At 37.7% G+C, this 22,705-nt stretch overlaps 1 protein-coding gene across 4 annotated transcripts in view; it reads right to left on the bottom strand.

Moving 5' to 3' along the window:
* Window positions 1-22,705, bottom strand: part of NCOA6 (nuclear receptor coactivator 6) — a 98,218-nt gene that overhangs the window by 69,338 nt on the left and 6,175 nt on the right. The window contains exon 1 of one of the 4 annotated variants that reach the window (XM_023725157.1): window positions 4,038-6,983. The exons of the other annotated variants lie outside the window; for them this stretch is intronic. The gene's annotated coding sequence lies outside the window, so the exon portion shown is untranslated. Of the gene's footprint in view, window positions 1-4,037; window positions 6,984-22,705 lie in introns of those variants that run through there. 4 annotated transcript variants of the gene reach the window in all.

The raw sequence follows: 22,705 nt of genomic DNA, 5'->3' as shown, positions 1-22,705 counted from the left end.
AGTGGGAGGCCTCACACTACCTGATTTTAGAACCTATTGTACTGCCACGGTAGTCAAAACAGCCTGGTACTGGTACAACAACAGACACACAGACCAATGGAACAGAATTGAGAATCCAGACATAAATTCATCCACCTACGAGCAGCTGATATTTGACAAAGGCCCAAAGACCGTTGATTTGGGAAAAGACAGACTCTTTAACAAATGGTGCTTGAAAACAAAAGCCAGCTATCTACCACCCTCTTAGACCTTAGCAGCAATTATAATATTCCTACTCTTAACCTACCTCATACATGTAACAACAAAAATATCCTCTGTTTTCTATTGCCTTATTTTGGGGGGCTCCCCTGACTACATTTACCTTGTGAGTCATTTAACAGTAAGATCAGAACCTCAACAACATCATTACCACGTGCTAAGCTATTGCTACGACCTCCTATTCAGTATTCCCTTAGGCAAGTCTTCCACACTTGTCCCCTTCCACCCCAGGCCTGCACAGTTGGCCTCTCACGCTCACCTATTCTTCAGGCACACAAAGTCGACCAGCTACCTCTCTCCCTCCCCTACTGGCTCACAAATTTGAAGTTTTAGAGCTGAAAGAGAATTTACAGAATAATTAGTCCAACTCCCCCAGTTTTTCACAGACAGGGAAAAGTAAAACCTAGACAGTGGTTGTATGACTTAACCGAGGTTACGGACTAAGATTACAGCAGGATCAAGGCTAGATCCTGGTCTTTCAACCCCAAGTTCAGTGCTTCCTCCCCCAGATACCAAACTATCCTCACAACGGTAACTGTACCTCACTCACACACAGTGCACCATTAGCAGAAATATCAGAATCAAGCTGATCCAGCCTATTTCAGGCCAATGCTCACTAATTAGAACCACCCTAGCTACTATTAAATCACTAACGTCAGAATATCTGAGATCAAATGAGTACGTACTTTGAAAGAACTTCAGTGGTTCTCAACCTTGACTACAAATTATAATTATTTGGTAAACTTTAAAAAATAATAATGCCTGGGTCCCACCAGGTCCGCACTGAGGCTTGAGCTTTGGGTATTTAAATGCCCAAAGGTTTAGGTTTAGCGGTCTAAATGCTCTAAGGTTCAGAAGCACACTTTTTATGTTATTTAATTTACCTTCAGATGAGATAACTGAAGCAGGTGAGGAAATGTGGCTAAAGAATTTGCGCCAAAAAAGCAATGAAGGAGGAACACAAGCTTTTTCTTTTGCTGTTTCTTTAAATTTTTTGTTTTTAACGTATGTAACATAAGACCATATTACTTATGAAAAAATCAAACAAAACGTTGTTGTTAGTTGTCATTGAGTCGGTTCTGACTCACGGCAACCCCATGTACAATGCAACAAAATGTTGCCCAGTCCTGCGTCATCTTCACAATCATTGGTAGGCTCAAGTTCATTGTTGTGGCCACTATATATTTTGAGTGCCTTCCAACCTAGGAGCTAATTTTCCAGCACTATATCGAACAATACTCTGTTGTGATTCTTAGGGTTCTCATTGGCTAATTTTTGGACATAGATAACCAGGCCTTTCTTCCTAGTCTTAGTCTGGAAGTTCTGCTTAAACCTGTCTACGTGGGTGACCCTGCTGGTATTTGAAATACCAGTGGCATAGCTTCCAGTATCATAGCAACACACAAGCCATAAGAGTATGACAAATTGACAGATTTAGTGGCAGAAACAAAACATAACTACAGGTAGTCCCCAACTTATGATGGAGTTCCGTTCCGACAACTCCATCGTAAGTTGATTCTGACATAAGTCAAATACCTCTTTTTTTAGTTTTCATTATTATTCCCTTTTATTATCAGTTTTTATAAATCTGATCTGTGTCTTTGGCAGTTGGCATGAGAATGATAATAGCAAATTATGCACTGCAATATTGCATGTAACATGTATTACAAACAATAAGATGTACAAAAAGAAAAAAGGACAGTCGTAAGTGTGGTTCATTGTAACTCAAATACATCCTAAGTCAGGAACTACCTGCAAATAGAATAAAAAGTGAACTATACCACCCTGGGTTCCATCTTGTTTTTACCACATCTGTGACCTTGGAATCTCTTAAACCTTTCTTAGCCTCCATGCTGTCAGTTAGAAGAAACTGAGGGAGGCTAACATCCTTTCCATGTCCCTGGGTGGCGCAAATGGTTTGTACTCGACTACTGACCTAAAGGTTGGTGGTTTGAACCTGCCTAGTGGTCTGCTTCCATAAAGATTTCAGCCAAGAAAACCCTATGGAGCAGTTCTACTCTGTAATACATGGGGTCGCCATGATCCTAAATTGATTCAATTGCAATAGACAACAGCAACTTACAAAGCACTCTTATGTGCCAGGCACATTATCCAGTCAACTGTTCTCAGCAATTTGTGTTATTAACCCAATTAGTTCCCCCAACAACCATATAAAATAGGTTCTATTACTCCCATTTTACCAATGAGGAAACTGAGGCACAGAGAAGTTAAGTAACTTGCTCAAGATCATACAGCTTTCATGGCAGAGCCATGATTCAAGCTCAGGCCAATTAGCTTCTAGAGTCTGGGCTTTTCACTATCACACCACTCTCAAACTATTTGAGTACAGTGAAACCAGAACTCGACAGGACTGCCTTGTTTTCCTGGGTCTCGTTGAGTTTTCCGCCTTTGACAGGGTGAGTCTCACCACTTTTCTAGGGCTCGTTTTAGTGGAAAATATTTGAGTTCTCCTTCTCTGATAGGTTTCTGCCTTACACAGGTTCTGCCTTTCGCAGATTTTACTCTATTAGGTAAAAGCATACTCTCAACTCACTAGAGGCTGATAGGTTCATTCACTCATTCAATAAATATTTAAGGACGCAATATATGCCAGTATTATTCTAAGGGATAAAGATACAATGGTGAAGAAAACACAATATGATACCCGATTTTATAGAGCTTACATTCTAGTAAAAATGTACACAAGTTTAAAAAGCAGGATTTTTAAATAAAATACTTATCCCCTTATATATTTAGGAGTCCCTGAGTGGCACAAATGTTTAAATGCTCAATTACTAACCAGAAGGTTGGCAGTTCTAACCCACCCAGTCGTACCTTGGAAGAAAGGCCTGGGGATGTACTTCGGAAAGGTCACAGCCTTGAAAACTCTATGGGGAACAGGTCTCCTCTGCAACACATGGTGTCACCATGAGTCAAAGGGACTTGATGGTAACTGTCTTTTTTTTTGGGGGGGGTTGGTTTTATTTATATATTTATCAATTCATTCAAAATATCTATCAAAAAAAAAGAAAAGAAACAAGTTGTATAGTGACCAGTCCTGCTTTAACTAGCTAGAGCAGTGTTTCCCAAACTTGTCCGCATATTAGAATCTCCTAAACTGAACCCCAAAACCAAACCCACTGCTGTCAAGTTGATTCTGACTCCTAGCCACCCCACAGGGTTTCCAAGGCTGTAAATTTTTATGGAAGCAGACTGCACATCTTTATCCCGCGGAGCAGCTGGTAGGTTCGAACCGCTGATCTTTTGGTTAGCAGCGAAGTGCTTTAATCACTGCGCCACCAGGACTCCTAGAATCACCTAGGGAATCTTTTAAAAATTGCAAAGTCCAGGCAAAGGCATTAGTACTTTTCAAAGCTCCACAGATGATTGCAACAGCAGGACAAGTTTGAGAACCACTGAGCTAGAGTTTTTGTCAGTCTGAGTAATAATAAAGTTCATTCATGATGACATAGAGACGGGTAGTTAAATGGTTTAAAAAAAAAAAAGAAAGAAATAACACACACACGCACACATATACACATTTGCCCCTCTCTGAATCAAAACTGCTTTTCTGTTAAGCAGATCTTATTTAGTTCAGTCAGTTTGTGTCTAGTCCACATGCCAAATGCAGCTTCCCAACATAAAATACCCTAAGGACATTGAGATCAAAATGCCTGCTTTTTTAAAAAGTAAAATAAATTTAAATCAACTCTTTGTTAAGCTGAAATCAAATCTCTTATACATCAAACTTGCATTTGTATTCTATAAAATCAACAGACCTGTTTAAGAACTCTCTGACCACTTTCAGAAAACATAGTGAGGGGTTCATTAGGACCCCTCTCCATTTCTCCCAGGACCTAGACAAAGGAAAAAGAGCAAAGAGGAAGAAGAGACACATCAGAAGAAAAGACTAAATACAAACCAAATAAACCTATTCAAAGTAAAATTTAAGTGACTGTCCAAATTCCTTCTTTCAACCATTACTTCTGCTAATTTTACTCCAGAAAAAGTTGTAAAAACATGAGATGAACTGTTCTAGTCCAGTGTTTCTTAACAAGGAAAGCACAGCATAATTACCAAGGAAGATTTTTCAAAATCTCTAAGTAGTGGTTACATGAGTGTCCATTTTATAAGAAGACTTATGCACTCTTCTTTGTGTATGTTATACTTCAATTAACAAAATAAAACAACAGATGTAAGTGTCTTGGGCAGAACCCCATGAAAGACTCCAATTAAGTAGATAGAAAAACAGAGTCCCATGAAGGTTACATGATTTGTCCTAGGTCATATTGCCCAAGGTCATATATGTAGGTAGCTACAGACTTAGTCCTTCTTGTCACTTGCCTACTCTTTCTGACATAAAACTGTAAATATGCTTATAATATACTTTTTTATTTAATTAAAAATTCACTCTCCTACTTATACTCTGAAAAAATTTTATTATAAAATAACAACTGCAAAATACACATAAGCAAACAAATAAATGGAAAACACAGATGTGCTGGGTTCACAACTGTGTACTAGCACAGCTGCTGCACCAACCACATTAGGGAATAAAATGAAGACCAGTGCTGATGTAATAACTTCCTACCCTTGGTATTCATATTTTATAATGCTCTCAGTACAGACACACGTCAACTGATTAGTAGTAAAATCAACTGGGTTCATCTTCAGAACAGGCTGGCATTGTTTATGATAACAAAACACAGAATGACAGAACGGAAAGAGGGCTAGGCTGAGCATGGCAGGGTAGGTGTGCCCTGAGTTCTAGTCTTAACCTTCCCATAAAGTTGTTGTATGATTCTGGGCAAGACACAATCTCTCTGGGCTTCAGACTCCTAAATTATAAGATGAGAGGATGAATCATTAGAGCTAAATAGAATCTCAGGTTCCTTCTAGGTTTAAGAAAACTCAAGGACTATCAACAAATAATTATTCTTGTATATATTTTCATTTAAACAAATGAATATTCCTATTCAAGTGTTTCAGGTTACTTTATAAAATAAGAATCACAATTTCTCTGGTACTTGCCTCATAAACACAAGCATATTCTTCAGACTGTGCCAAATGCAAACCTCCTAGATTTGTTGTCTAGATATAAAACCTCTCCCTCTCAAAGATGATTACTAATATCTTTGATACTTCACTATCACTCCCATGAAACTCTTTCATATAAGTTTTCTTAACTTTATATTTTGAAATAATTTCAGGCTTACAGAAGCATGAGTTATTTTTTAGATAACGGAAAATATGTACACAGAAGTTCCTCATAATTTCTTTATCTACTGTAAATTGAATATTTCAATGGATGAATTTGTTCAACCACCCTTTACCAAGTGCATTCTATGTGCCAGGCACACTGCTAGGCACTTTCCTGCTCTTAAAGTCCCTATATAAAAATCAAAAAATTTGTAGGATAGGTAACTAAAATAACATTTTTCTTGAATGGCTAAGTCTGGATATTACCTTCTAATACTTAAAAAATTAAGTTGTTCTTTTAATCACGTAGCCCTAAATGTTTCAGGATAGTCTATAAAGCATTTTAAAAGAGTCTGAATATAGTTAAATGTGAACTGTACAAAGATGATTTGCCATGGCACAACTAGCATAAGATGCAATCTCATCCTCCCTGCATCCTTTTCTGAGATCCTTATAAAACTACTATAGGCTTTCTGTTCCCAAAGGAAAATATGCAAACCTCCAGACAAATCAGAGAAACTTACAGTGCCCTGAAAGGATCAACAAAATGCCTGCCAACAACATTGGCATTTCAATAGTGGGACAACCCAGGTTTGCTCTTGGTAGAGATAAAAGATAATGTAAGAGGTTAAAAAATATTAACATTAACTTTTAAACTTTAATCCTGACATCTTAGTATAAGTAACAAAAGATAAATTAGTCAATTATGATAAATTGCAATTTCTAAAGCAACTCAATAATTCAATCAAGCACATTGTAATCTAATGGAACAAGTCGGGCTGAGTAAGATTTTTCCCCTCTTGTTAGATACCACAGTATGAGAATAAAGTAAAATTTAGAGAAAAACTTTTATACAGCATGTCCTAATTATGAACACCACTCTGCTCTTTCAATTATACTAAATCTGCAGTCAAAAAACAGCACGGGTTTGGAGTACCAGTCTTTAAATCCAGGCTCCAAATATACAAATGACATTGAGAAAAATTCCTCATAATTTCTAATTTACTGTAATTTGAATACTTTCCATGGATGCATTTGTTCAACTACCCTTTTACCAAGTGCATTCTATGTGCCAGACACTCTGCTAGGTACTTTTCTGCTCCTAAAGATTTTTGACAAAATTCAACAATCCAGTACTAATAAAAAATTCCCTAAAATTAACTTGAAGAGAATCTGAGCAGAGTAAGAATTAGAGGGCTCTTGGCAATCATATGGTCCAACATCTTCATGGAACAGACAGGAAACTTAAAGCCCAAGTGAACAATCTGCCCAAGTCCCTTAGTAGTAATGAAGTCTTCCATTTCATCTATGACATTTCTTTACAAATGAAGGACTTCATTTTAAAAGCACCAGAAATGCAGAATAGAATTTCAAATTCTCACACACTCCAGACTTCTGTGGAGCCATGGAGGCTAGATGAACCCCTGAAACTACTGCCCTGACATAACCTTCAAACTTTAAACCCATTTCCCCTGAAGTCTTCTTAAAACCAAATAATAGTTTAGCTCCACTAATAAAAAATGTCTGCCTTGAGCATTATGCTCTTTTAAGATCTATCTATATGGGATCAGACTGACAACAGTAACTCCAAAGATTAGATAGGAACCTCAGGGCAGTGAGTTTATGTTAATGGGGGAGGAACAACTCAGAAAAGGAGTGTGAGAATGGTTGCACAATTTGAAGAATATAATCAATGTCACTGAATTGTACATGTAGAAACTGTTGAATTGGTGTATGTTTTGCTGTGTATATTCTCAACAAAATAAATAAAATAAATAAAAGCACTAGAAAAGTATGTTACATGATGGTAATGAAGGTTGTCTTGCCATAAGACAGTGAAGAAAGACAACTTTAAAGAACAATGACTCTGTTCCTCTGTTATGTTTCTCTCTAACATGAGTTAAATCACGGGATCTGTGCTCTCAGTCAGAGAAGTCTTCAGGCCACCACTCTAAGAATCTGCCAGTGTTTCTTTCTCCATTGTCTTAATACATTCATAATGACAGTGTTGTCAGGCTTTATTTATTTATTTTGCTTTATGCTATTGTAATTGTCACTTTTTAAATCACACACTAAAGATCAGCTTTCAGGTCCTTCTGCTCATTTCATCTATTAAATATCATTATTGATGACCCAGATGAATACAATGACTATGCTTAGCAAACCTGCAGACAGAACTGTATTAGGTGAATACACTAATATCCTCAAACACAAGAACACCATTAAAAATGACTTGGAACAATTAAAAAATAATTCTTAAAAGTTAAAAGGAGGTCATTTAAAAACTAGAAAATTTAATACTGTGCTTACTCCCAAACAATGAAGAAGAGATAATTTTCTGATCAGTAGAGGAAATTCAGTGACAAGAAAGACAGGTTCATTTATATTAAAAAAACAAACAAATCTCTGCCCAAACTTCACAGAGAAAAACAAAATTAATTTTAAAAATTATTAAATAATAATAGTAAGAAATACAGAAATAAAAGCTTAAAGAATTATTAACTTCACTGGGTAGTGAGGAGTAAAACATGAATCCAGAAGCCATAAAGAAAAAGACTGACAGACATGGTCAGATAAGAATGTCTATGTGTCAAAATAAACCACAAAGTCAAAAGCCAAATGTCAGCTGGGATAATATATTTGTACCATGTGACAAAAAAGGGGGGTTAATACCCCAAATACACAAAATCTCCTGAAAATTGATTAAAAAGTAAAATGGTAACACCTCAAAAGAAAAATAAGTAAAGGACTGAAAGGTGGTTTGCAGAACAGAGAATACAAAATGGCCAATGACTCTGCTCAATTTATCAATGGTCAGATAAGTGAAAATTAAAGCAAGAAAACACTTTTCACTCAGCCAATTGGCAAAACTTATAAAGCTATATGTTATCCAGTGCCAGCATGAACAATAACTGTAACAACCTTTGTGGAAAATAACCTGGCGTTCATAATAAAATTGAAATAAACTTACCACTTAACCTTCTGTAGGAATGTATCCTACAGAAGTGAAAACTCCATTTCTTAAAGATTATGCACAAGGATGGAGGGAAAAATCACAACCTGAATGACCACTGAGAGAAACCTACATAAATAGAATATTATGCGGCAAGTAGAACTGAAATGAATTAAATATTGGTTTAATGATTTAGAAGGACATGTATAATATACTATAAAGTAAAAAAAAAAACAAGTTGTAAAATAATAGGTATGGCATCTTCATAATCTTATAAAATAAGAAAGAAAATGAATCAATGTGTATATTTGTGTTTCTAAGAGCACAGAGAAAGATGTGGAAGATTATACACTAGGCTATTATACTTGGTTAGCTTGGAGGATAGAAACTGGAGAGGAGGAGATGGTTGGCTTTTTCTTTATACAACTCAGATATTGCTCAGCTTGTTGCAATAAGCGTATACTGCTTTTGTGGTTTCAAAGGAAAATCTTACTATGTATAATTTATAACAGAAAAAATGGAATAAGAAAAAAACCTATAATAGATACGACAGGAAAAAATAGGCCTATTTAAACGTGATAAAGAACTGGTGCATAAAAGACAACCAAATGAAACACTAAGAGACAAATAAAAACAAATTCTGGGTGCTTTTTGGGTGGGTATATAAAGCAGCTTTTATGAATTTAAGATTCACTTCCACTTCACAAAAAATAAAGGAATAGTAGTTTTTTATTTAGGAGCTTTGTCTTTTTTAGGTTTGTCTGCTTAGAGTGGTTTTTTAAAAGAACAAACTCAGACTTATTATAAAAGCCTGTCAAAGAAATGCCACATATTATATTATTGTAATCTGTATTATTTTGTTAAATTGTATTTGACATTAGTTATATTCTCAAGCTTAAAATCTACCTTTTATAACAATGCATCATTATTTATGACACTAAGTAACAATTTTAAATGCACAGTACAAACTTAGAAAGAAAATACCAAATACACTGAACAAATGGTCGAATGCTATGAAAAATTAGTCAAACAAGAGAAGCTGCATTTATCATTACTTGAAAAAATGCTCAACATTGATAAAAATAAAAAACATTTGCTAGTCACAAAAGAAAAAAAATGTAACTTTACAGTGAAGCAATCTGACAGTTACCACCTTAACACTGTGGTCAAATTTACCAATAATAGTGGGTGAATCAAACATTTATGCACCTTATATGGTGCAATATGAAGTATTCTTGTGAAAAATTTAAACTAGAGTTTAATCAAGCCTTTAGCTCTACCTTCCGTTTTAGGGAAATACAGGGAATAAAGCAACAAGTTAAATACCACAACAAAAGCAATCAGATGAATTCAGAATGTGGGACATTCAATAAGACAACTGCTCCAGTTTCAACAAGTCAATGCCATGAAAAAAAAAAAAAGAGGTTGGAGAGGGGGACAGAACGGGAAATAGGAACTATTCTAGGTTAAAAAAAAAAAAAAAAAAGAACTAAGAATAATAACATGTAAATACAATGCATGGTCCTTAATTTGACTCATCTATAAGAGACATTTTGGAAACAATTGGAAAATTTCAATATGAACTGAATATTAGATAATATTAAGGAATTACTGTTAATTTCTACCACTCCTCCGTCAGTTTGTTCTATTGTGGTGGCTTGCATGTTGCTGTGATGCTGGAAGCTATGCCACCAGAATTTCAAATACCAGTAGGTTTCAGCGGAGCTTCCAGACTAAAACAGACTAGGAAGAAGGACCTGGCGAGTAACTTCTAAAAAAATTGTCCAGTAAAAACCTTATGAAAAGCAGCGGAACTCTCTGTGGTGTAGTGCGGGAAGATGAGCCCCTCAGGTTGGAAGGCACTCAAAATAAACTGGGAAAGAGCTGCATCCTCAGAGTAGAGTCAGCCTTAATCACGTGTATGGACTAAAGCTTCTGCGACCTTCATTTGCTGATGTGGCATGACTCAAAATAAGAAAAAACATCTGGAAACATCCATTAATAATTGGAATGTGAAATGTACGAAGTATGAATCTAGGAAAACTGGAAGTTGTCAAAAATGAAATGGAATGCTTGAAGATATCCTAGACATTAGTGCGCTGAAATGGACTGGTATTGGCCATTTTGAATTGGACAAGTATATGGTATACTATGCCAGGAATGACAAATTGAAGAGCAATGCATCACATACACTGTCAAAAAGAACATTTCAAGATCTATCCTGAAGTACAACGTTGTCAGAGATAGGGTAATATCCATACACCTACAAGGAAGACCAGTTAATAGCACTATTATTCAAATCTATGCACCAACCACTAATGCCAAAGATGAAGAATTGAAGACTTCTACCAATTTCTGCAGCCTGAAATTGATCAAACACGCACTCAAGATGCATATCATGATAACTACTGGTGACTGGAATGCAAAACTTGCAAACAAAGAAGGATCAGTAGTTGAAAAATATGGCCTTGGTGATAGAAACAATGTTGGAGATCGCATGATAGAATTTTGCAAGACCAACGACTTCTTCATTGCAAATACTTTTCAACAACATAAATGGCAACTATACATGTAGACTCACCAGATGAAATACACAAGAATCAAATTGGCTACATCTGTGGAAAGAGACAATGGAGAAGCTCAATATCATCCGTCAGAACAAGGCCAGGGACCCACTAATGATGGAAGACCAGACAAGCTGTGGAATGACATCAAGTACATCATACATGAAACAAGTAAAACGACATTAAAAAGACAGGCAAGAAAGAAAAGAACAAAATGGATGTCAGAAGAGACTCTGACACTTGCTCTTGAACACAGAGTACCTAGAGCAAATGGAAGAAATGATGAAGTAAAAGAGCTGAACAAAAGATTTCAAAGGGTGGCTCAAGAAGACAAAGTAAAGTATCATAACGAAATGTATAAAGACCTGGAGTTAGAAAACCAAAAGGGAAGAACGTGTTCAAGCTGAAAGAAATGAAGAAAAAATTCAACTCTCGAGTTGCAATACTGAAGGGCTCCATGGGCTAAATACCGAACAACACTGAAAGCAACAAAAGAAGATGGAAGGTATACACAGAGTCACCGTACCAAAAAGAACTGGTCAACGCTCAACCATTTCAGGAGGCGGTATATAATCAACGATATTGAAGGAAGAAGTCCAAGCTGCACTGAAGGCATTGGTGAAAAACAAGGTTCCAGGAATTGACGGAATACCAACTGAGATGTTTCAACAAACAGATGCGGCACTGGAGGTGCTCAGTTATCTATGCCACGAATTTGGAAGACAGCTACCTGGACAACTGACTGGAAGAGATCCACATTTGTGCCCATTCCAAAGAAAGGTGATCCAATAGAAGGTGGAAATTATTGAACAATATCACTAATATCCCATGCAAGTAAAATTTTGCTGAAGATAATTCAAAAATGATTGCAGCAGTACATCAACAGGGAACAGCCAGAAATTCTAGCAGGATTCAGAAGAGGACGTGGAACAAGGGATATCACTGATGATGCCAGATGGATCCTGACTGAAAGCAGAAACTACCAGGAAGATGTTTACCTGCAAAGGCATTCAATTGTGTGGATGATAACAAATTATGGATAACATTGAGAAGAGGGGGAATTCCAGAATGCTTAACTGTGCCCATGCAGAACCTGTACACAGATCTACAGGCAGTCGTTCGAACAGAACAAGGGAATACTGCGTGGTGTAAAATAAGGAAATGTGTGCATCAGGGTTGTATCCTTTCACCATACTTATTTAATCTGCCTGCTGAGCAAATAATGTGAGAAGCTGGACTATGTGAAGAAGAATGCAGCATCAGGACTGGAGGAAGACTCATTAACAACCTAATATGCAGATGACACAACTTTGTTTGCTGAAAGCAAAGAGGACTTGAAGTATTTACTGATGAAGATCAAAGACTACAGCATTCAGTATGGATTACACCTCAACATAAAGAAAACAAAAATCCTCACAACTGGACCAATAAGAAACATCATGATAAAAGGAGAAAAAAATTGACATTGTCAAGGATTTCATTTTACTTGGATCCACAATCAACACCCATGGAAGCAGCAGTGAAGAAATCAAACGACATATTATGTTGGGCAAATTTGCTGAAAAAGACCTCTTTAAAGTGTTAAAAAAGCAAAGATGTCACTTTAAGGACTAAACTGCGCCTTACCCAAGCCATGGTATTTTCAATCGCCTTTACATGCATACAAAAGCTGGACAATGAATAAAGAAGACGGAAGAAGAACTGATGCCTTTGAATTATGCTGTTGGTGAAGAATACTGAATATACCATGGACTGCCAGAAGAACGAACAAATCTATGTTGGAAGAAGTACAACCAGAATGCTCCTTAGAAGCAAGGATGGCGAGACTTCGTCTCACGTACTTCGGACACGTTATCAGTAGGGACTAACCCCTGGAGAAGGACATCTTGCTTATTGGTAAAGTAGAGGGTCAGCGAAAAAGAGGAACATCCTCAATGAGATGGACTGACAGTGGCTGCAACAATGGGTAAAACATAGCAACGATTGTGAGGATGGCACAGGACCGGGCAGTGTTTCGTTCTGTTGTACACAGGGTCACTGTGAGTCAGAACCGACTTGACGGCACCTAACCACAACAACAACTGTTAATTTTGTTAAGTCCGATGATGGTATTGTGATTACTATGTAGGAGAATGTCCTTACTTGAAAGAGATGCATGTTTAGAGTATCATTGTGTCTTTATTTTTAAAAGGCTCAACATAATAAATATATTATTAAGCTAATATGGCAATTTGTTGAATATAGGTGGTAGGTAAAAGGGTATTCATTGTACTATTTTCCTGGGTTTCTTTTTTTTGGTATGTTTGAAATTTTTCATGATAAAAAGTTAAAAAAAAAACCCACAAAACTGTGAAGTACCACTATTATACTGGAAGAAATAAAGATTATAAAATCCAATATTGGCAGGCTAGTGGTAATATAAATTGGTAGTCATTCTAAAGAATAATCTGACAATATGGCTAGAAAGTGATATCCTTAGACCTAAACTTGTAAAGACTGCATACATACGATAATGACCAGGAAATTCTGTTTTTATTTTTCTGTAATATTTAAAATACACAATTTTAAAAATTTCAAGGGGATACGTGCTCTCAAAGAAAATATGAACAATGCAAATACAGAATCATGAAGAACTGCCTAGACACAAATAAGGAAAAGTACCTGAGGGCTACTGCTGACCACAATTTGAATGAGTATTCATAACCTGAATACAGATCTTTTGTGGACATAAACTATGACTAAAAGGACAGAAAAAGACTGGCTTGGGCATTACACAGTCTTCCTCAATTCTTTCCATTAGTCAGGTGTTTTAAAAACTGAGGAGGGTTCACAAAAAATCAAAAGGTAAAGAATAGAATGGAAAAGACGTGGTTTTGAAGAAAAACTTGAAACAAAATGAAAAGCAACTTTATTTATTAACACTTAAACTCATGGACAGAATTTTGAATAAAGACCCTGAACAGCTGCTGATCTCAAAGCCCCCAGATGACTGACCTAGAACAGAGGTCTAATAAACTCTTAAAGGTTTGTTTTCGTTTTTGACACATGAGGGATTTCTTGACCATCTTGGTGAAAAGTCACTGGCATGGGTAAATGAGGAACGCTGGGTGTGTTAAATCATTGACCATCTGTTCTCTTCAGGGTGTCTACTTGGTCTATGATCACTCGATCATTGAATTTCCTAGACCTTGAATCAGTTATCCAAAGCTTGAATCAATTACCACTGTTTCAAAAATCTGCAGTGCCATCCTGCTCCCACACAATGCTCACTCACAGCAACATGCAAATGTCCTAGACCTGGCATCCCAGGTCCCAACAAACCACTCTGGCTTCACCTCCCCACAATTCATCAATACACCAGCAAACCAGACTTCTCACTATTCATTTCCTGAATATTGATGCTTTCCTATGTCCATCATTCCTTTGGTTCTCCTCTCCTTAACTCTACTTGTTGCAAACTTACTCATTTTATTTATTTAGTAAATTTTTATTCAATGCCTCTATGTCATGTCAAATGCCATCTTTTCCATGAAGCCTTCCCTGATCCTCCTAGTGGAAATGACCTTTCTTTCCTCTGAATTCCCACAGCACTTACTGTCTCATTTAAAACACTTACAATAGCCTCCTTGTTATTTATATTCACATCACCTCCACAGATGAATCAGTTTTCTAGAAGACAGAAACAGGAGCCCTGGTGATGCAGTAGTTAAGAGCTCGGCTGCTACCCAAAAGGTCAGTGGTTCAAATCGACCAGCCACTCCTTGGAAATCCAGTTCTATGAGTTGGAATCGACTCGATGGCAACGAATTTGGTTTGGTTTGATATATACCTCTCCACACACGGTAGGTAAGCAACGTATGCTGACTAGCGTAATCAAATTTTTCTCTACACTTTATTCTGAGCTCAATGCTTGTCTCATACACTGAATTAAAAACAATTCAGATAAAGGCCCATTTTCTTAATGAAGCTTTCTCAGATTCAAGTTTACTAATTTTATTATTATATCCATATGTATCACATCAATACATCGTTACGTGCATGCATGTATACATACATACTGCTATTAGCTAATATCAACAACAAGAAAGAACATTTATTTTAATGAATCCATTATTTAGATAGGACCTATCAATCTTCTCTTATTAAGTCTAGTCAGATGCTGGTTTACCTAAATTCTTCCCACCTTTACTGGTATTTTCTGGAGGTTAACCACAGTGTCTTTGGATTTCTCCAAGTGTTTGAATTTTTAATGTGTGTATTTTATAGAAGGTAGGCAGCCTTACTCCTCTATAAATTTCCCTCAGTGAAATCCAAAACAGGAATCTGATTCACAAATTTACAACTCTTTCTTCCAGTGAGAGATTGCCACTATCTGGTCTTTAGGAAAAGTACATAAATAGGTATGCTGGGATTAATACTTAGCAGATTCAATATCCGTTAAAGAAGTTAACTAATGGAATCTTTTGTTGCCTCTTTGTGGGAGTGTGTGTGTGGAATTTGCAGCTGGTTAATGCTAAATACAAACCTAAACACCTATTTAAAGGATGAATATCCTTTGAATTTGGTGATTAACATCATTAACTAACAGTTGATATTATTAACCGATCATTAATATTCTAATTGACATAAAATCCATAATTCTTCATAAGTTAAAGAAGATGTGGTTCTGGTCTTTTGCTTTATAGGGTTTGTATATAAAATATAGCTTATCACCAAACTCTAGGGCTGCATTATTCCCTCCAACAAAAGGAGTTTAGTCATTTATTAATTCACTCAGCGAATGCTCCTAGGCAGCCACTTTACATCCTTTTTAGAATAAAGTGACACAGAAAAAAATTAAAAATAAATAAATGCGCCAGACACAATAGGTTGATACTGGAGCTAAAGGAGGGGAGAAAAAGGAGAAAGAATGAAAGAGAAAGAAAGAAAAGAGACGAAGGAAGGAAGGGATGGGAGGAGGCAGCGAGCGGCAGAGATAGGTAGTTCCCTCAAGGAGCACCCAATCTAGTGAGGAGGGAGACAGCAGACTAGCTCTATATCTCTCTCTTCTCCCCATGCTGATCCTACACTAGTGGCCAAGCTAATTTTCCTAAGGTACAGCATTCATTAAGTCACTGTATGGATGAAAACTCCCACTGCCTAGTCAACCAAGTTCAAACTTCCCAGCCTGGCACTGAAGAGTGTTAAAAACCATCCATGATTAAACTGTATAGTATTAATCCCATATGGCTTTGGCCATATGATCCGGCAATCCCACTCCTTGGAATATATCCTAGAGAAATGATACTCGTCACATGAATAGACATATGCACACCCATGCTCACTGCAGCATTGTTCACAACAGCAAAAAAGATGGAAACCTAGATGCCCATCAACAGATGAATGGTACATACACACAGTGGAGTACTACACAACAATAAAGAACAAAGATGAATCTCCGAAGCATCTCACAACATGGATAAACCTGGAGGACACTACGCTGACTGAAATAAATCAATCACAAAAGGACAAATATTGTATAAGATTACTACTATAAAAACTCATGAAAAGGTTTACACACAAAAGAAACAATCTTTGATGGTTACAAGTGGAGGAATGGGAGGGAAAAACACTAAATAGACAATAGGTAAGTGGTAACTTTGGTGAAGGGTAAGACAGTACACAATAGTGGGGAAGCCAGCCTAACTTGTACAAGGCAACGTCATGGAAGCTCCACAGACACATCGAAACTCCCTGAGGGACTGAACGTGGGGACCATGATCTCGGGGAACACGTAGCTCAGTTGGCGTAACAGTTGATAAAGAAAACGTTCTACATTCTACTTTGGTGAGTAGCATCTGGGGTCTTCAAAGCTTGTGAGCGGCCATCTAAGATACTCCACTGGTCTCATCCCATTGGGAGTAAGAGAGAATGAAGAAAACCAAAGACACAAGGGAAAGATTAGTCCAAAGGACCGATGGATCACAACTACCACAGCCTCCACCACACTGAGTCCAGCACAACTAGATGGTGCCCAGCTACCACTACTGACTGCTCTGACAGGGATCACAATAGAAGGTCCTGGACAGAGCTGGAGAAAAACGCAGAACAAAATTCTAACTCACAAAAAAATACCAGACTTACTGGTCTGACAGAGACTGGAGAAACTTCAAGAGCATGGTCCCGGGACACCCTTTTAGCTCTTAATGAAGTCACTCCTGAGGTTCACCCTTCAGCCAAAGATTAAACAGGCCCATAAAACAAGACTAAAGGGGCACACCAGCCCAGGGGCAAGGACTAGAAGGCAGAAGAGTACAGGAAAGCTGGTAATAGGGAACCCGAGGTCGAGAATGGAGAGTGTCGACATGTTGTGAAGGTGGTAACCAATGTCACAAAACAGTATGTATACTAATTGTTTAATGAGAAGTTAGTTTGTTCTGTAAACCCCCATCTGAAGTACAATAATTTTTTTAAAAAATTAAAGAAAAATAAACATAGGCTTTGGGATTAGATGCCTGGACTCAGATTCTTTCTCCATCAACTGTTAGCTGTATTCCTCAGTTTCTTTATCTGTTAAAAGGGATTAAGAAAAAAATAGTACCTATCTCACAGGATCGTTATGAGAATTAAATAACACATGACATGCTCAGTGCATTATCTGGCAAGTAGTAAGCATGCAAAAAGGTGAGCTACTATTATTTTTGTTGTTGTTGTTCAATCTCCACTTCCAGCCTCAATGCCAACAACACACTGTAATAACCCTGTTCTCCAGCCAAACCGGACTCTTTACCATTCCCTGAACACCCACCACTACACTCATGCTTTCACTCAACTTGAAAAACATTGTCTCATCCCCAAATATTAAGATCCTAACCACCCTTGGTAGTCCCTCTCACAGGCCACCTCTTTCAGGTATCATTCTCTGACATCCAAGCACCATAGCACATTACAGATGTCCCTCATCACATTTAAACGTTGGCTAGATTCATCTATGTATCCTACAGAGTTCTAGCCCAATGTACACTGTAGGGCTCAATGAATGTTTGACAAATGAATGAATTCCTGTATCGCCTCTCTCTCATTCAACCACTCTCTTGGACATCAGCTCCAGTATTTCATAAAGCTGGCCAGCTATTTTTCTTTTTTATTACCAATGTAATAATTTCTAATATAATACCCAGCACACAGCAGGTACCTAAATATTCACTGAACTGAATTTCATTTCATCCTTTAATTTCAATCATTTTATTCATTATGATTAAGTATGAGTCAGCCTTAGAAATAGATTTTAGTTTTTACCTGCCCACAAACTCATCTATCAATTTCTGGTCATCCTGCAACTAACCTAATATGTCATCTATTGGTTTAGGGGATACAATATTCAAAACCTCAGTAAATCAGGAATCAGAAAATCAAATGCCTATTACAGGGCCATAAAATGAGCAAAGCAAGAGAGTAGCACAGACTTCAGAGAACTAGGAAACACACATCCCACCTTAAAGCTTCAGCTGGTTACTGATAAGAGGCAATATGGGCTCTGAGTTGCTAGATTTTCTAATTTTTTTAAGATAAGTCAGAAACTCAGAAATTTGTGTAAATTTTTAAGACATTTAAAATACTCCATGAGCCAAATCCAACCACAAGCTGCCAGTCTGCATCCTCTGCTACAGAAGTTCTCTTCAAAAGAAGTGAAGGGGGTAGGAGAAGTTCCATCAGAGCCGACAGAGTCAACGCCTAAAACTAAGCAACTCCTTGGAAATATCTTCTGCAACACTTAGCCTAGCTCTCAACCACTCTTCTTTGACTTGAAAAGCCAAATTAATTTGACAGTTGTGTTGAGCATATTGAGCACCTATTCTGTGCCAGGTGCTGGTGAATCAGAAATGAGTAGTAATGCTAACATTTATTTAGTGTTTTCTAGGTGCCAGGTAGTGTTCTACACGGGTTACAAGTGTTAACTCATTTAATCCTCACAAAAACCCTATGAAATAAATACTATTATCCTTATTTTAAAGATAAGAAACTGACGCACAAAAGAGGTTATGTTACTTGTCCAAGGTCACACAGCTACCAAGCAATAGAGCTGAAATTAGGACCTGAGCTCAGAAAGAGTCCACCAAAAGGAGCTCACAATTTGAAAACAAGCCCCATTCAATAAATGGTGCTGGGACAATTGGTTATACATAGGAAAAAAATGAAATTGGATCCTACCTCACACCATATGCAAGAATCCATTCCAGATTAAAGACCTAAACATTAAAGGCAAAACAGCAGCAACTCTAGAAGATAATATAAAGAATAACTTTAAAATCTTGGAGACAAATATTGATAAATTTGACTACATAAAAACTCAGAATTTTTTTTAATAAGACACCTTAAAAAGAGTAAGTAAATAAGCAACAAACTGGGAAACGACATCTGTAACGCATATAACCAACAAAGAATTAGCAATCAGAATATATAAAGAAATCTTTTGAAAAAGACAAACAGTCCAATAGAAAAACGGCAAAACAAGCCCCAGCATGGTCTAAGCTGTAAAAAACTGGCACTACCACAGCTGCCGCAAAACTGACCCTATAACAGCAGACCTTGGCATTCTGACCATTATAAAATATTCAGGGGTCTATGTCATGTTGCAGATTACACAGAGCATGAGGGATCCAGCCAGAAGAGTAGAGCCAAGATGGTTATTATCCATAGTATAGGAACTGGATGGCAAAACAGAGGCTGAACATCCAGCATTCAGACACACAGATCAGTAGTAAATATTTTCAGCTTTGCAAGCTATACATTCTTTTTCACAACTAGTCAGCTCTGCCAGTAGTGCAAAAACAGCCATAGACAATATGTATATGAATGAGTGTGGGTGTGTTCCAATAAACCTTTATTTACAAAAATAGGTGGCGGGCCAGGTTTGACCTGTGAACCATAGTTTGCCAACCCCTGATGTAGGTACCTGTGATTTTCCTACAATTTAGGAATACTTCCTTTGTCTTTCTCTGCCTTTTATGTCCGCTAACACCTCTGATTTCCTTAAGCAAAAATTACATCACATCAGCCTGAGCCCAGAAGAACTAAATGGTGCCCAGCTACCACCACTGACCACTCTCTGACAGGGATGACAATAAAGGGTCCTGGACAGAGTGGAAGAAAAATGTAGAACAAAAATCAAAATCACAAAAAAGACCAGACTTACTGGTCTGAAAGAGACTGGAGGAACCCTTGAGACTATGGCCCCCGGACACCCTTCTAACTCACAACTGAAGCCACTCCTGAAGTTCACCTTTCAGTCAAAGATTAGGCAGGCCTATAAAACAAACAACACACGTGAGGAACGTGCTTCAATCGGGTATACGAGACCAAATAGGCAACACCTGCCCAAAAGCAAAGGCGAGAAGGCAGGAAGGGACAGGAAAACTGGACGAATGGAAATGGGGAACCTGGGGTGGAAAGGGGAAGAGTGCTAACACACTGCAGGGATTGGTCCCTGCAACCAATGTCACAAAACAATTTGTGTATAAACTGTTGAATGAGAAACTAATTTGCTCTGTAAACTTTCACCTAAAGCACAATTAAAAAAAAGAAAAACTACATCACACTGGCAGCTTTGCAGTGGTTTCCAAAAGCATATTACTCTACCAAAGACACTCTTCTTTGACAATTCTCACCTCATTTTCCTTCTACTTTTTTCTAAACCTCTTTGACAGCCACCATCCCAAACTAAAAAAACAAAACACAACAAAAACCAAACCCATTGCCGTTCAGTCAATTCTGACTCATAGCAACCCTACAGGACAGAGGAGAACTGCCCTATAGGGTTTCCAAGGCTGTAATCTTTATGGAAGCAGACTGCCACATCTTTCTCCTACACAGTGGCTAGTGGGTTCAAACTGCCTACCTTCCGGTTAGCAGCCAACCATTTAACCACTGCGCCTCCAGGGGTCCTTATTCCAAACTAAAAATCTAAAAAAATTCCTTCTCTCTCACCACTCATGATGTTAACTATCAATACCTAAAAATTCCAACTCTGTGCAATGCCCACAGCCTCTGCCTTAGTTCGGGTCTTCATTACTTCTTCCCTGCTCTCCAGTCCACCCTCCTTCCAAAGTGCATCCACTTATCTTCTTAAAGTTAAATCTCACCATACTACTCCCTTCCTCGAAAACCTTTAATGCCTCCCTATCAGCTGATTGTGTTTGGCAAAGTGGTGAGTCAACCAATGCAAGAGAAACCCTCAATGAGATGGACTGACACAACAGCCACAATAATGTACTCAAACATGAAGATGCAGGACTGAGAAACATTTTGTTTTGTTATACTAAGGTTGCCATGAGTCGGAGCTGACTCTATGGCAACTGACAACCTCAGCTGAGGATCAGTCCAAACTCCTTAACAAGGTCCTTTACAACCAGGTTCCAATCAACCTTCCAGTCTCATCTCCAACCACTCTTTCACCTACACACACAGTCTATGCTCTAGCCACATTCAATTATATTCCCTGAAAATGCATGCCTTTACCTGAAAAGCTCTTCCCTCCAACTCTCCATCTTGCAAACTCTTCTATCTTTCAAGACACATCTTAAGTGTCACCCTTTCACAAAACCTTCCCTGATTCCTGGAGCAGAGATACACCCAGCATTGCGTCCTTACAACCTTTGATAACTCTCCTTTGACATTTGTCATCCTAAACTATCGTTGTTCACATGTCTACTTCTCATTGGACCAAACACTCAAAGTGAAAAGACTCTGCCCCAGTGGCGCAGTAGATCTGTGGGCAGAAGATTACAGTCTTGGAAACCCTACGGGGCAGTTCTACTCTGTCCTACAGGGTCACTATGAGTCGGAATTGACTGGAAGGCAACAGGTTTGGTGTTTTTAGTAAAGACCTTTGAATCCTCAGAGTCTAGCACATTGAGTACTGTGCTTGACACACAGTAGATGTCTTGACACAAGTAAATATCTGTTGAATGCAAGATATGCCTGGTGGTATTAGAGTAGGGTTTCTTAACGTGAGGTTTACAGACAAGAGCTCACGGATAGAATTCAGGGAGTCCGTGAACACATGTTATTTTCACTGACCTCAAACTGAAGTTACCATTTTCTTCAAATATGAGTGTAGACAACAAATCACTGTAGTATTAGCAGCACCTATGACTCTGTCAATACAGACATCACAGATATCTTTATATATTACAGTTGTTGCACATACCTTAAAATATTATTCATGCTCATTTCTTTGAAATTATGATAATTATCAGACTCTTCACTAAATTTTTTTAATGTGTTAATGTGCTGATAAAGTATATATATTACCATATCACCAAAAAAAACCAAACCCGTTGCTGTTGAGTCAATTCCAACTCACAGCAGCCCTATAGGACAGAGTAGAACTGCCCCATCCAGTTTCCAAGGAGCGCCTGGTGGATTCAAACTGCCAACCTTTTGGTTAGCTGTAGCTCTTAACCACTACGCCACCAGGGTTTCCACTACATCAGTTTGTATATTTTAATAACTATTTCGATACAATTGGTCTCTTTTGTAATCCTATGTTACTTTATGTTATGCAATTAAAAATATTATTCGGAGGACTTCCGGGCAACAAGGCACTATAGTCAGAAGCACCACGCCATTCCTCCGCAGCAAAGATCAGAAAAACTAAGTCAAACAGAGTCACATGTCAATCTTGAAACCCTAAGCATCAAATGAAGAGATAAAGAACTCAGCCAAGCACCAAATGGAATAAGAAACTGAC

Source organism: Trichechus manatus, unplaced genomic scaffold (assembly GCF_000243295.1).
Source record: "Trichechus manatus latirostris isolate Lorelei unplaced genomic scaffold, TriManLat1.0 scaffold00008, whole genome shotgun sequence".
In the NCBI taxonomy this organism is placed as follows: Eukaryota; Metazoa; Chordata; class Mammalia; order Sirenia; family Trichechidae; genus Trichechus; species Trichechus manatus.
This window is presented reverse-complemented; position numbering and strand designations above follow the sequence as displayed.